This window comes from Miniopterus schreibersii (genome assembly GCF_964146895.1).
Source record: "Miniopterus schreibersii genome assembly, chromosome: 12".
Lineage (NCBI taxonomy): Eukaryota > Metazoa > Chordata > Mammalia > Chiroptera > Miniopteridae > Miniopterus > Miniopterus schreibersii.
Genome location: NC_138112.1, coordinates 62,128,466 through 62,144,966, shown reverse-complemented (window position 1 = coordinate 62,144,966; position 16,501 = coordinate 62,128,466). Strand labels below are relative to the sequence as shown.

Genomic DNA, 16,501 nt, shown 5'->3' with positions numbered 1-16,501 from the left:
CCAGGCCTCCTCACTGGCACCTCAACAGGCCAGCTGCCTGCCCACCTAATAGCCCTAACTCTTGCTGTTCCCTCCACCAGGAAGGCTCTTCCTCAGTTGAAGTCAAGGATTGTTCCTCACTACCTCCAAGTCTCTGTTCAAATAACACCTGATCGGGGAGGCCTTCCAAGTGCCCCCATCCAACAGAGTAACTCCCCTGGCCACACCCTGTCCTTTCCTGCACATGATACTGCCTGACATTCAGTTTGTTTGGTCTCTGTCTCCCCAACTAGAAGACAAGCTCCATGAGGGCAAGGTCTTTGCTGTTTTGTTCACTATGATATTCCCAGGATGCAGAATAGTACCTGATACACAGTAGGGGCCCAAAAAATACATATTAAACCAATGAACGTGGACTTGCATTTGACATTTGCTCTCAAACTAACTCTAGGACAGGTATCATTATCACCATGTATTGTTATTTCCACATCTGCAGATGTGAAAACTGAGACTCAGAGAATGAAAGGGACTTACCCCTCAAGATCTCTCAATTAGCGATAGATCCATGATTAAAACATAGGCTTCAGAGAAGAGGAAATCAATAGAGAAAAATTAATAAAACCTAAGGCTAGTTCTTTGAAAAGATGAATAAAATCAAAAGGCCTCTAGCCAACCTAACTAAAAAGAAAAAAGAGAGAAAGAGCAACAGAGAAGAAACAAATTACTAATATCAGAAATGAATGAAAGAGGGGACATCACTATAGTTCCCATGAACATTAAAAGAATACTACGAATAATTTTATGCCCATAAATTATTAACCTAAATAAAATAGATCAATTCCTTGAAAGACACAATCTGCCAAAACTCACACCAGAATAAATAGACAATCTGAATAGGCCTGTACCTATTAAATAAAATGAATGACTAATTAATAACCTTTCAAAACAGAAAGCATCAGGCCCATTTAGGTTCACTGGTGAATTCTACCAAGCACCTAAATAAGAAATTATACTAATTCTCTACAATCTCTTCCAAAAGATATGAACAGAAAGAATACTTAATAACTCATTCTAGGAGGTCAGCATTACCCTAATACCAAAGCCAGACAAAGAAAACTATAGATCAATATATCGCATTAACATGGACACAAAAATCCTGAACAAAATAATAGCAAATCAAATCCAGCAATATATAAAGAGAATTATAGACCAGAGCCAAGGAATTTATCCCAGGTATCCAAGGCTGGTTTAATATTAAAAAATCAATTAAAGTGATCCATCACATCAACAGGCTAAAGAAGAAAAATCACATGATCATATTAATAGATGCAGAAAAAGCACTTGACAAAATCCAACACCCATTCATGATTAAAAAACAAAACAAAACTTGGCAAACTAGGAATAGAGGGGAATTTCCTCCACTTGATAAAGAACAGCTGCAAAGAACACACAGATAACATCATATTTGTGGTGAGAAACTAGAAGCTCTCCCACTAAGATCAGGAACAAGGCAAGGATGTCCCCTCTCACCACCGCTTTTCAATATTGTACTGGGAGTCCTACCTAATACAATAAGACAACGTTTTCTTTTTATTATTACAGGTTGAAGAGGAAGCTGCTTTTTTTCCCCCACAGGGTTTTATTTTTACAAATTGGGAAGGAAGAAATAAAACTGTCTTTGTTCACAGATGACCTGATTGTGTAGAAAATCTAAAAATATTGACAATAAACTCATGGAACTAATAAGCATTTATAGCAAAGCAAGGCTGGAGAATATAAGGTTAATGTACAAAAATCAATCGCTTCCTATATACCAGCAATGAACAAGTGGAATTTGAATTTAAAACATAATACTATTTCCATTAGCATCAAAAGAAATAACATACTTAGGTATAAATGTAATAAAATATGCACAAGATATATACGAGGAAAGCTATAAAACTGTGATGAAAAACACTGAAGGAGAATTAAATAATTGAGACATATCCCATGTTCATGGACAGGAAGGCTCAATATTGTCAAGATGTCAGATTCCTCCCAATGTGATCTACAGATTCAATGCAATCTCAAGCAAAATCCCAACAAGCTATTTTGTGAATATCAACAAACTGATTCTAAAACTTACGTGGGGAGGCAAAAGACCCAGAAGAGCCAACACAATAATGAAGAAGAACAAAACTGAAGGACTGTCACGACCGGACTCCAAGATTTACTATAAAGCTACGGTAATTAAGACAGTGTGGTATTAGTGAAAGAATAAATAGATCAATGAAAGAGAACAGAGAGCCCCTAAACAGACCCACATAAATACAGTCACCTGATCTCTGATAAAGGAGCAAAGGTAATACAATGGAGAAGAGGTCGTCTTTTCAACAAGTGGTGCTGGAACATCTAGACCTCCACATGCAAAAGGGTGAATTTAGACACAGATCTTACAACCCTTACAAAAATGAACTCAGAAGGGATCGTAAACCCAAATATAAAATTCAAAACTCTAAAACTCCTGAAAGAAAACAGAAAAAAAAAATCTAGATGACTTTTGATATGGCAATAACTTTTTAGATACAACACTAAAGGTATTATCCATAAAAAAGAATAATAATTGATAATAATAATTGATGATTGATTGATAATAATAATAACTGAACTTCATTAAAAATTTAAAAATTCTGCTCTATGGAAGACACTGTTAAAAGAAGGCAGAAACTAGGAGAAAATATTTGCAAAAGATATATAGGTAAAAGGCTGTTATCCAAAATATACAAAGAACTCTTAAAACTTAACAATACGTAAATGAACAACAGATTAAAAAATGACAAAAGACCTGAACAAACAGGTCATCAAAGATATACAGATGGAAAACAAATATATAAGAAAGAAGATGCTCAACGTCTTATGTCATTAGGAAACTGCAGATTAAAACAATACTGAGATACCACCCCACAGTGATTAGAATGGCCAAAACCCAAAACACTGACAGCACTAAATGCTGGAGAGGATGTGGAGCAGCAGGAACTCGCATGCACTGCCAGTGGGAATGCAAAATGGTACAGCCACTTGGGAAGATAGATTGACAGTTTCTCACAAAATTAAACATACTTTTACCATATGACCCAGCAATCGTGCTTCTTGGTATTTACCCAAATGAGTTGAAAACGTATGTCCACAAAAAAACCTGCACACAGATATTTATAGCAGCTTTACTCATAACTGCCAAAACTTGGAAGCAGCTCAGATGTCCTTCAGGAGATGAATGAGTAAAGAAACCACAGCACATCCAGACAATGGATATCACTCAGCATTAACAAGAAATGAGCTGAGCAGTGTTAGTTGCAATAGCTAAACGTGAAGCCGGGCCCACTGACGATGACTGGGTAAGCACGGTGTAGTTTACACATATGAAGGACTGTGATTCGGCCTTAAAAAGGAAGGAAATTCTGACACAGGCTACACCAGGGATGAACCTTGAGGGCGTTACGCTAAGTGAAATAAACCAGTCACACAAAGAAACAAATACTGTATAATTCCACTTATATAAGGTACTCAGAGCAACAAAAATCATATATCTAGAAAGTATGCCGGTGGTTGCCAGGAGCTGGGAAAAGAGGGGAGCAGGGAATTATCGTTTAATAGGTGTCAAGTTTTAGTTTTGCAAGATAAAAAGAATTCTAGAGATGAATAGTGGTGATAGTTACACAACAATGTGAATGGACTTAATACCACTGAACCATGTGTACACTTGAAAGTGGTAAAGACAGTAAATTTTATGTTACGTATATTTTACCACAATAAAAATATGGAAAAAGAAACAAGCTCCCAAGTCATGAAAAGACATGACCCAGCAAGAAGGAAACTTAAATGTATATCACTAAGTGAAAGAAGCCAATCTGAAAAGGCTACATATTGTATTATTCCAACTATATGACATTCTGGAAAAGGCAAAGCTATGAAGACAGTAAAAAGATCAGTGGTTGCCAGGCCATAGAAGGGAGAGAAGAGTGAACTGGCGGAGCACAGAGGATTTTTCAGGGCAGTGAAACTATTCTGTATGATACTCTAATGGTGGATGCGGTCATTACACATTTGCCCAAACCCACAGAAGGTACACCACCAACAGTGAGCCTGGGATGGGCTTTGGGTGAGGATGATGTGTTGATGTGGGTTCACCGATTGCAAGACGTGCACCACTGTGATGTGATGGCACTAGCAGGGGGAGCCCTAGGTGTGGGGGCAGGGAAAATATGATGACTCCGTGCTTCCCCTCAGTTTTGCTGCGAACCCAAAACAGCTCTAGAAAATAAGCTGATTCAAAAACAAGGCTTCAGAGCCCAGAGCCTAATCTCCTTCCTCAGTCCCGCTGTGCACTTCTTTCATTACACAGCCCTGCCCATGCCCCAGAAAGGGAGACACACTGGCAAACCCCCAAGCACAGGGAATGGCATTGGGGGCAGATAATAAATGACCACAGCTAACACAGCAGCATTGCCGAGGATCTGGACTAGCTCCTGTTATTTCAGGGCTACTAATGAAAGTACATCACTTTACATTTTTAACTAATAAAGAGAAGCAGCTGGGTGGGGCAACGTGACCACCAGTCCAGACTGGGAGACTAGGCCTATCTCTGCCATGATGCTGACATGGCATCTGCACCTGGGGTTTTTACCCCCTCCCTCTGCCCTGCCTGGCTGCTTCAAAGTTCAGCTGTGATTCACAATGTGGACATATGTCATTATTTAAAAACAACAAAAAAGCTTCTTAAGGGGGCTTTCTGCTCATTTCTGCTGCATAAACAGTCTTTAGATGGGGGAAATGAAGACTTCTTATATCTCTCCATGATGTCAAGGGGTGGTGACCCCACACAGCGAATGGGTCCGCCTGGCCTTGCTCTCATAGCCAACCATGCCAGGGAGACGGGGCACCCCCAAGGGGACACCCCACTGACTTAGCCTCGTACAGGGGCTGACAGGTTTGTGGCCCTGGGATGAACCTTCCTGGGAAAGTTGAAAACAACTTGAAAATGAAAAGAAGGAAAAGATTTGGGGTGGAAAACGTCCAAGAAGGGAGAAGAGGACCAGGGAGCTGTCATGAGTCACATGTGGACGTGGGGCTGGCCTAAGGCCAGAAAGTTCTGGCAGAAGTTGGGCTGAGTGAGCAGGAAACTGGGGTGGTGAGAACCTGTCATCCTGTCCCCTCGAATACGTGTCCCAGACAGAGAGTGAGGGGGAAGCCAGGAAGGCAGATGAGGCCTGGGGGCTGCTGCCTCTTCCTGTGCTTAAACTCAGGGCTTGCACCCCACCAGTAAGAATTAGAGAAAGCTGAAGGATGGTGTTCAGATGACAATGGCAATTATATCCACCATTCTCTGGAATGTTGACTCCTTCCCAGGCAGTGGACAACATGCCTAACATCCGTCATCTCACTTAATCTTGACCGTGAATCTGCAATTTCCGTGACTCTCTTCATCTGACAGGAGAGTAAACTGAGTTCATTTTCCCAAGCTAATAACTAGCTAAAAAATAGTCCCAAGATTCATCTAGTGCCAAAGCTATGCTCTCCCTCTGGCATCCCCAGAGGGAGGTAGAGGTGACTACAGCCTTTCAGCCAGCAGATGAGGAGGTGCACAGTGGAAGTGCAGGAGAACAGCCTGCAGGAAAAGGGGTGATGCAACTCCACAAGGCAGATTTGGGGCAAGTAGGCAGAGGTTACCAAAAAATAGATGTCAGCTCAGCACAAGGAGACACTCCAGACTGTCAGAGCCAGCCCAAGCCAGCCTTGAAAGAATAGTCCTTTCAACAAGTGATGCTGGGACAACTGGATAACCACATGCCAAAGAATGAAGCTGGACCCCTGCCTCACACCATATACTACAAAAATTAACTCAAAATGAATCAAGGACCTAAATATAGGATCCCACTGTCAGCCCTTAGCAGGAAGAAGATCCCTGTGCTTCCTAGAAATTGCCTTCACTTGCTAGCTCAGCTGGTTGCAGAGGGCTGGCTGCAAGATAAGGATAACCAAAGACTACCTTTTCTGCCTGAGCTCTATAGTCCATGCAAGACTGGGTGGAGAACATGGAGAAACTGCCACCATGGGCACTCTGGGTGTCACTGTGGGCATTCAGGATGCTCTTTGGACACATGGGGCACTACCAAGAGTGCCATTGGGTAATGTTGAATCCTGTGGGTGCCTCATGGACACCATGGGTGTCTCTATGGGCCCCATGGGGAGTCACAGTGCAGTTGCTGCCATTGGCACCACGGGAAGTCACTGTGGTGCTGTGGGGTGTGGCTATGGGTGCACACAGGGTGCCTCCGTAGGTGTGGAGGGGTGCCACATAGCCACTGTGGGTGCTGTGGCAAACACATTGACATGGAGGCAAGAGCCCTGTGTTTGGATCCTAACAAACTTGCTGCTTTTTAGAGGTGAAGCCTAGAGTAATTTACAACTTCTCTGAACCCCAGTTATCCCACCTCTAAACATATTATTAAGACCTACTTCTTGGGTTGTAGGGAGGATCAGCTATTATCTACAGCAAGGGTCCAGTAAAGATCATTAGGGTTAAATGTAAACCATGGGATAAAGGCTCAGGAAGACCTGTTCATGCCCGAGGTAGCCCCATGCCTCAGGAGTGTCAGGATAGAGAGTTGACACAACCCAGGCCCCATACTCAGACCTTTTTTAGACCAGGCACAGAAAGAGGTATGTGTCTCCAGGGTAACCCCATTGCTTGGTCACAAACACCCAGCTCTCACATCTCAAGAGCCTGGGCCTTTCAAGGACGTCACCTTGGGAGGCCACATTATTCTAGGGGACTGTCATCGTTCAAAGCAAACAGGTATGTCTGCTGGCAGTCTCCTCGCCCTCACAACTGCCCAGTGAGGTGCATGGTGTTTGCCGAAACCTGAGGCTCTGGGAGATCAAATCACTCACCTGGAGTCAAAAAGCTACTGAAAGGCAGAGCTGGGACTCAGCCTCCACCAGTCTGGCTCCCAAACCCCAGCAAACATTTCCCACAACAGCACATGCCTGTCTGCCGGTGGCCATCTGGTCATCTTTGTATTTTTCCTGTGACTATAACACTGATCTGTTTCCTGGCTAACGGCAGGGGCAAGGCTAACTCACTCTGCTCCCTCGGCAACCCTCCTGAAGGTAGCCCAGGAACAGCACACTTGCCTCTTTTTTTCTGTACTTAAATAGATTTTTTCCCTTCGTTCACCCAGGCCCACGGCTTCCCCTGATTAGAGAAACATCCGCAGCAGAAAGGTCCTGGGGAAGTTAAGCTTTTTCCGACTCCCTTCAGAGCCTTCTCCTGATTGAGAGCCGTGCGAGATCCAGGCTCTGTGATAAGGCGATAGCTTCCTGTGGGGATCAGGGGGGCCACTGCCAGGAGGCTCACAATTAAGATTATGGCACTGGCGGAGCGGGGGAGCTGCAGGGGGAGAGAGAGCTCACGCAGGTCCCAGGCCTCACCTCTCCTCTGCCACTGTCCACTTGGGCCTCAGCCTGGCCCTGCTTTACCTGCCTCTGGGAGCCAGCCACCCTATTTTGAATTCCAGCTGGAAAAATCCTGGCCAGACAGTGGCACAGTCCGAAAATGAGAGGATGAACTGGGAGACCAGGGGACTATCCCTGATCAGTGACTAGGATAGTGACCGAGTGCACGGGGCACCAGAGGCAACAAAAACTTCAAATGCCGTCAGGTGGCTGGTGCAGCACTTCACAATGTGTACACCCCATTCCACCCTCACAGCAGCACTAGGGGTGGGAAGGAACAGTGTGGGAGTTTTCTGCACGTTCCTCATCTCATCTTCTCCCCCAAACAACCCCATGGGTAGGCGTGATGCTCTCATTTTAGAGATCAGACAACCAAGACCCACAGAGATTTTTATCAAGAGCCCAAAGTTTAGGAAAAAAATTCCAAGTCAAGACAACAAATCTTTTTTTTTTTTTTGAAACTTAAGCCTCAAGTCACAGAGATGGTTAACAAAACACATTAGAATAGAACTACAGGGTAGTTGAGACCTTGGGCAAGTCACCTGACTTCTCTGAGGCCCAGTTTTCTCTGCTCTATGACGGTGTTGATAATAGTGCCGAGATCCTGGGGCTGTACCAAGGACCAAGAGAGACGCCTCAGGGAGTGCGCTTAGCACTGCGCCTGGCACGGAGAAGCCCTCGGTGCTGGTTAATCAGACTTTTCTGGTTAGCTGGGACTCAAACCCACCTCCATTTGCACGTCAGGCCTGGTGGTTGTTCCACTGAGGGTCTAAGTCATCCTTTGCCCGAGACTGGCAATCAGATCTCCTCAGAGCTTTCAAATGCCCTCTGCACAGCCTTCCCAGAGCCTCCATCCATCTCTGCTTCCCCAATGTCCCACCACACCTGTCATAGCTTCTACCTCAGCCCTGGTCTTGGAACCTCAGAAATAGGAGACATGAGGGCTGAAACTGAGATTCAAGTCACTGCTGCCCCATTTTACACATGAGAAAACAAGGTCCAACGAGAATGGCTTATGAGGACTCATGAGGCACAGTGGTGGCACAAGCTGGGTCAGAACACAGATGTCCTGGCTCCTCATTCAGGAACCTTCCATGAGGCCTCCAGAATGTCATATGACCTGGGATCATGGGCAGCCCAAGAAATTCCCAGAGCCCCAGAAGTCCACCAGGGCTTTTCCATCCTCAGTTCCATCATGGAATGTGAACTTGATCCAAGAGTCTTGAGATAAGGAGGAGGATGAATCGCTTTAGGAAGGTGTTTCCTTCCCCCAATCCCAAGACCGCAGTGGGTGTGAGGGAGGGGAGGTGTGGCAGCGGTCCTCAACACCAGCCAGGCTCTCTGTGAGCCCCAGGATCTCTGCCTTCCCTCGGAGGGCTCCCTCCCTTCAATCCTTCAACCCCCATGTCCTGGATGGACTCAGGGGCAACCATGACCTGCAGCCCCCTCAACGGGGCAACCAGCCTCATGAGACCCCACTCAAGCATCAGCCTCTCTAATTACACCTTACATTTGCTCCCTAGCCCTGAACAAACACCTAGGGGTGGGGACAAGAGTAAAGCCACCCTTCACCTGCCCTGCATTCCCCAGCCCAAGCTGAGAGCTCTCTCACTCAGAAAGGCGGGCTTGGGGGGCAGGGGGAGGAGAGGAGATGAGTTGAGATGCCACTACACCATGATGCCAAAATCATACCTCTTTCAACTGGTATCTTTTCCTTTCAGGGGTGTCAGGATTCTCTTGAGGTCTCTCTTTGGTGGTGGCTTCAGGAGAAACTCTAGGGGGAGACAAGAAAGAAAGAAATTTAAGAAGCCATGGATTAGCAGAGTACGGGGCTTCTGGGGGCCAGCTCAGTCCAGATGTACACCCACTCCCTGAGGTGTCCGCTCCCTCCTTCCCCCTGCAGGTGCAGCAGCCAGACAGGGCCCACGGCCAGAAGACAGGACCAAGCACCCAGCGCCACACAGGCTCCCAGGATGGCGTCCCCAGTGCCTGTGGGTTGAGGCATATTTTCAGTCTTCTCAAATCAGCCCAGCAGCCTGTCCAACGGCCGTGTGATGACTTCGAAAGTATGCTAATCACAACATCGCATTGCGTTTCTTTGCTTCTAGCTAGACTATTATCAACTTGGTGTGGGAACTCCATTTTCCTTAGGTGGAAAAAAAAAACAGGCGTTCTGAGTAATTTTGAAAATGTGAAGGAGAATTAATCACTGCCTAATGAATGCAGCCTCTTTGCTCAGAAGAAAACTTTCAAGATCTGGTATCCGGGAAGAGATAAGTAATAAGAGGAGGGGTCTTCGGTGGTAAAAAAAACAACTCAGCCCCAGAGTGCAGGGCCAAAGTCCAGCCTCTCCCCCGCTTCCTCTCTGTCGGTTTAACTGAGTCCCCAGATCACAGGAGAAGGAACAAGGTCCGGGCCGAATACCTGCCTGCCAAGACTTAGGCCAGCGCCAGGGGACCAGGTCATTCACATGCACAGCTGAGAAACAAGAGCAAAACTTACAGCAGACAAGGTAGAGCCAAGTTCCCCGATGTCCCCCTCCTAACTCCGTCTGCCCTCAATGCCCAGGCTGAGCAGTGGAAGCCCTGATCAAGCTTCAGGCTGCCTCAAATAATTATGACAATCATCCTGATACCCTCTCTAATCCTACGAGAAAGTATCACCCCTTCAGAGGTGAGAACCATGAACTCAGAGGAATTAAAGAACTTGCCCAGGGTCATACCTCTGAAATGGGGCAGAACCAGGACTAACACTCAGGTCCCTGGGAAGTCAAACCTGGTGCATGTGTCATCTCCACAGTGAGAGAGGTGCAAGCAGGAGAGCCATGAGTTCAAGGTCTGCTCTACAGATCCCAGCATCAGTGTACCACACGCGCAGAGGCCGTTCTCAGACTCTGCTAACTGGTGGGGAACAGGGCTTGGCCGGAGGATATCACCTCTACCTCTGCCTCATTCATCCAGGCAGTGTCAGCCTGGGGAACCTCATGCACTGGGGGCCAGACTAAGGCTACAATCAGAGGAATTCATGATACACACACACACACACGTGTACATGTGCATATATATACACACACATACATATACATATATATCATACAATTTTCATTAACTACAAACTGAAAGTTCTTCCTTACCCATGCATCCTAATTAACAGAGCCTCTGCAAAGACTGTGACCTTGTAGATCTCATTCTGTGCGATCACAAACATGTGAGCATGTGCCCACATGAGCCCACATGCAGACAGTGTGACTTTACACAAACGGGATCTTAGCACAGATATTCTACAACAGCACTTATTAGGGATACTGTGTCTACCTGTGACTGTGACGCTATACAGACCTCCTGAGTCTTTTCCGCAGCTGCACAGTACCCCATGATAGATGTGGACCATAATATATTTCCCCCCTCACCATGGATATGTGGGGTATTTCTGTTTCCAGCCATCCCAACCTTGCAATGACCCCCACATCTCTTTGGAAATGTCCGCGCAATTCCAAAGCCTGGAAGTGGGACGGCTGGGCAGAGGCTCTGCGCATTTCACCTTTGAACAGATGCAGACAAACCGCCTTCCCAAATGCTGGGTCAACTCCCCTCACATCACAGGGTGGAAGGAGCCCTTTTCCTTAGATATAAATTGGAAGCCAGAGTTGTGTCTGCAGAAGGGCTTTCCCTGTCACCTCCCAGTGGCCTGGGACAACGTGCCCCTTGGACAAAGGGGGGAGTTGATTTCTTGGCTCCTGCAGACAGCCGGCCACAGCTTCACTGCCTGGGGGGCATCTCTGAGGAACTCAGGCCCACCTGAGCCAGGAACTACATTTACAGGCTCAGAGCTGATAATGAGCTTTTATGAGCTCTGGGGACCGCAAGGAACACGTATTAATGTCAAGCATGCCTGTCAGCCACGCAGCCTGGGTGAATGTCACACATTAACGAAATTAAAGGCTGCAGCCACACTGGGAAGGAGCTGGGGGCTGCATGTCAGGTGGTGCGGGCAGGCCTGTCAATAACAAAATTACTTTCCAGCTTTTGCACTCGGGAGCCTGAAGCTGTCTCCCATCTTTGGAGGAATTCTGCTTTCTTGCAGCCTGAGAGGAGATTAGTTTATTACCAGTCTGCCAGGAGAGGCAAAATCCAGCACTAATCCTAATTCCCATTTAAGCAAATCTGCCTCATGTGAGAGAAACCAGCTGGTCTCGGAATTTCTTCCCCCTTTTCCCTGAGATCTCATCCCAGCCCCCCCCACCTTCATGGAAGAGGGGGGTCACTGCAGATGCTGGACTGGAGGCCTCCTGGGAGGGAGAAAAGAATCCCAGGGTTTAAGGCCAAGAGAGGGACTGATGTTGGGTGACAAGAGGTAGCACTGACCGATGGTAAGCCAGACGATGGGGTTTGCTGTTGACCTGGTGGTCTCGGGTTGCAGGAAGGAAAGGCCACCACCCTCCAGGTCCCAGACTTGGTCTTGCTTTGTACTAAGATGGCACAGGTTCGAAGTGGCACAGGTTGAAATCCCCAGTCCACCCCTAACTAGTTCTGTGACCTTAAGCGAGGGACTTTCCTACTCTATACCTCAGCTTATCTGGGAAACTGGGCTCACAGCTGCTGATAATTCACATGTTGTGAGGGTTACATGAGGGAAGTATTCACAGGACTTAGCAGAGAGCCTGCCACACACTATCCTATTTCTTGAGTCTAAGACTCCGGATTATATTTTATGGATTCTAAGAACGGAAACATTGCCAGTTAATTAATTATGATGTGTCACTTTTTGTATGATGCATCCTGGTTTCAGAGACATTAAAATAAATTAAAAAAATAAAGAGTGCCTTAGACTCCGTGAAATATAGTAAGAATGTAATCAATGGCAGCAAATATGATGGTTATTGGCCAAGTCCTCCCAGTTTTCAAAGTCCAGCTCAAACTCAGATCTTTTCCCTCCCCTCCTTCCAAACAAAGCAAATCTGCACTGTGCGAGGAAAACCAGCTCTCAGGTTATGAGAAAAATTCTGAGAGCCACTTTGGTGTCCTGAATGAGGCCCAGATGAGAAACTGTAATGTCTACTCTGATGTTTCCTACTCTATTGTTAAATTAAAATAGAACGTATATACACAGCAGTGCAAACACCATGAGTATACAGCCTATTGAATTTTCACAAACAGAGCGCCCCTGTGTAACTGACACCCACATCAAAGACTGTTCTCCATGTTCCCAATCATTGTTTCTCTTCTATCCCATGTCTCTCAAATCACCCCTGACGCTTCGACCCCACTGCCTCTGCCCATCCTGCCTGGATCAGCCTCTGCATTGCCTGCCTGCTTGCTACCAACACGCTCCTGGCTGGTCAGCTGGCCAGTGGCCTTTGTGCCCCCAACCCGCCCTCTCTCTCCTTTTCAGTGCAACCGAGCCCATAAAGGTGGAGCACCATGTCCCTCTCCTGCTCCAGTAGGTTCCCTGGTCTCCCTTGCATACACAAGGGGACTTTCATCATCTTATCCCTGGTTGCATGTCTTTCCAGGCCCACCTTCAGGCCCTCACAATATGCACAGACCCCAGAGTCAAACTGAACTCACTTGCAAAGTGTGCATAATTATAGTCCTACCTGGCTGGCCTGAACTGGGGATTAGATGATTTAGCAGATTGTAAGTGTTTCCCACGGTACCTGGCACAAAATAAGCAGTCAATAAATAGAGGAAGCAGAAATTATGTGAAATAGAATCTGCTTGCTACTTGCTGTAAAAATGGTAGTGGCCCTGATTAGTAGTTCCAAGTTCTACTTCTCAGATCCTTCTCTCCCTCTGTCAGGGGTCTCCACAAAGAACAGATGGGTCTACACCCAGGCATATGCTAACACTTAATTCACAACAGCTGGACTTTCTGATATTTTATATATTAAGTTTCCAGATAACACTGAAGACCACTGGTTTATAGCCTTTTGATAACCTAGATCCCAAGTCAGTAGGATTTCAGAGGAGGAGGAGAGCTAGGAAGGCTTCCTGGAAGAGACAGCAAGGACAGGATGAAGAGAAGTGATCAGCCCGATGATGAGTCCTTCCCTGGCTAGCTCCTCTACAACCTCTCTCTCTCTCCCACTCCACTCCAGCCTCTCTACATATCTTCCTGGCTCCTAGGTGGAACTGCCATCCTTCTGAGCCCCATGACCACAAGGACTCTTGGTCTTATGCCCTAAAGGGGGGTAGCATCCTCAGTGAGACCCTGGAGGAGGCTTGACCCTGGGCCCCCTGTCCCCACACTGATGCCAAGCCACAGGATCCAGGCTGAACCACTGCCAGCTGATGCCGGGTTTGTTGAGAGATAAAAGCTCTGCAGTTTATGGCTCCAAAGCAAAGCTGGGGCTTTGTATTGCTTTGTTTTAAATTAGCAACGCAGGGGGCTGGTGTGGGGGTGGGGAGAGGGAGAGGAGCCAAAGCGAGTTCAGGAGGAGTTCCTGCTGTGTCCAGCATCTCAACTATTCTCTGAACAGCTCCTAATGAAGCCGCATCCTGTCTCTGCATCTTCTCACCACCTGCACTTGTCTCCCTGGGAGAGAGTCTCCTCAGCGCTGCCCCGCCCTGTCACTCAGCCCCCATCACCCTGTTCCCATAATGAGTCCCTGGATCTGCCTAATTGTGCCCCAAAGTCACTGTGGAGCTGAGGTGGGAGCCATAACATCCTCAGGAAGACTGGGATTTATTTTTGCTCCAGAAAGGGAGAGCCACTCCCTACATTTAATTGGGCAGAGCGCAGTGGGTGTTGGCACTGCTATCAAGGGTCCCAGGGGGCAAGGAACTCCCAAACTGAGCCCACTACCTCTTGGTGGCCTGGGGAGGGTGGAAGGGCCAGAGTGGAGGGAAGTACCAACCCCTAAGTTAACACGTGCAGCTGTTAATTCTTAATGCAACTGTCATTAGTAATCACTCCCCTCTCGCCCCCACCTCCCATCAGGTCTAGGCCTTCTCTGTAGGCAGGACATGCCAGCCAGGGTCCCTCGTGCCCTCCCCAGGAGTAGCTGTGTGAGACACACACCTACTAGATGCTCAGCTGAGCAGGAAGGACAATGTGTAGCCTCTGGGAGCCTGGGACCCCTGTCACCAGCGGGCACGGCCTGCATTTACTCCCATCCCGTCCTGTCTGGAAGCGCTTTCTTGTTACCTGAAGGAGGCAAGAACAAGGGCTATCCATGGTACCCATGCCCTGGAGCTCACTTTACCCTCCATCTGCGCTCTTCTGTCTCCCACACTGCGAGGGAGTATTAGCACCCTTCCCATTTGGCAGGTGAGGCAAGTGAGCAGCAGCATTTCCATGTACCTAAACACTGGTGCATTGGTGGTGGAGACAGGGAAACAGAAAACACAAACGATTCTGTCCACAGTGTCTGCGAAGGAAGGCTCACTCACTCTCGCGAGGAGGGGGTGCCCAGCAGGCCTAGAACCTGAGGGTCTAAGGGACCTGTCCCTGAAGGAGGGGCCTCGCCTGCCCGCCCCTACCCCACAGTGTCATCTGAATGGACAAACAAAAGACGTGAAGACAGAACTCTTCCACCACGTGGCCAGTGTCCTCCTCTCTAGCGGGGGGGGGACCTGAGGCTCAGAGGTCAGGCAGCTGTCTACAATCACAGAGCTGAGTCACGCTAAGGACCAGAAGCCACGACTTTGTTTTCAGCCACTGTCCCCAGAGCCACTTCACCTGCGTCCAGCCTGCATCAGGCCAGCCCATTGGTCCATCCTGCCAAGGAAGCATCTGAGAGGTTCTCAGGCCACTGCGCTGTTGGCCAGATACCGGGGGTTCAAAGGCTACGAGAATACCCAGTGCTTCCAGTACACGGTTCAGGAAAGGCAGAGACTGTCTTAGGCTGAAGGTGGCTTTGGTACTAATTCTGCCTCCACACGTTCCAGATCTTGAACTCAACGTGGATCCACTGTGCAGTGCTACATGTACGGGAGGAGTTTCCAAGGATCCTCCACTGCTGAGAAAAGTAGCATGGTCATGTGCAGAATAACAATATATATATATTTAAATATATCTTTATTGATTTCAGAGAGAGGAAGGGAGAGGGAGAGAGAGAGAGAAAGATCAATGATGAGAGAGTCACTGATCGGCTGCCTCCTGCACGCCTCCAACTGGGGATGGAGCCCGCAACCCGGGCATGTGCCCTGATCGGAATTCGAACTGTGATCTCCTGGATCCTAGGTCGATGCTGAACCACTGAGCCACGCTGGCCGGGCAGAATAACAATATTTTTTGGTCAATGATGAGCTACATATATACAATGTTGGTCCCATAAGATTATAATAAAGCCAAAAATTTCCTATCACCTGGTGAAGTCATAGTAGCCATCATAACGTTCACTAGTTATATTGTAGCTGCCGTATGTCGTCCTAAAGTATGTTGTAGTAAAGTCATGGCCTAACACATTCCTCACGTTTGTGGTGCCGCTGGTGTAACAAACATACTGCGCTGCCAGATGTACACAAGTACGGCACATGCACTTACGTGCAGTACATAATACTTGATAATAACAGACGACTCTGTTACCGGTTTATGTATTTGCTATATTTTCTATTGTTATTTTAGAGTGTATTCTTTCTGCTTATTAAAAAAAAAGTTTGCTGTAGGACAGTACACCTTGTTACACTGGCAGCAGCCTCATGCATCCCGTGTTTGTTTACCACGTCTCTCGAGTGCATCATTTTCTCTTGTGCTTGATTTAATCTCGTGCCATATTATAAATTTACCGTTGCCTAAGTGTACTGTATTTGTAAAGTCTACAGTAGTGCCCTGGCCGGTGTGACTCGGTGGTTAGAATGTCCACCTGCACACTGAAGGGTTGTGGGTTCAGTTCCCAGTCAAGGGCACATACCTCAGTTACAGGTTTAATCCCCAGCCTGGTGGGGGCACGTGCAGGAGGCAACCGATCAAAGTGTCTCTCTCACATCGATGTTTCTCTCTCTCTCTTTCTCTCTCCCCCTCCCTTCCTTCCACTCTCTAAAAATCAATGGAAAAAATATCCTCAGGTAAGGATTCACAAACAAAC

General features: G+C 47.2%; 1 protein-coding gene across 3 annotated transcripts in view; it reads right to left on the bottom strand.

Moving 5' to 3' along the window:
- The window catches only part of TSPAN18 (tetraspanin 18), a 148,091-nt gene that overhangs the window by 109,819 nt on the left and 21,771 nt on the right, over positions 1-16,501 (bottom strand). For all 3 annotated transcript variants that reach the window (XM_081155151.1, XM_081155150.1, XM_081155152.1), the window contains exon 2: positions 9,166-9,247. The gene's annotated coding sequence lies outside the window, so the exon portion shown is untranslated. The remainder of the gene's footprint in view (positions 1-9,165; positions 9,248-16,501) is intronic.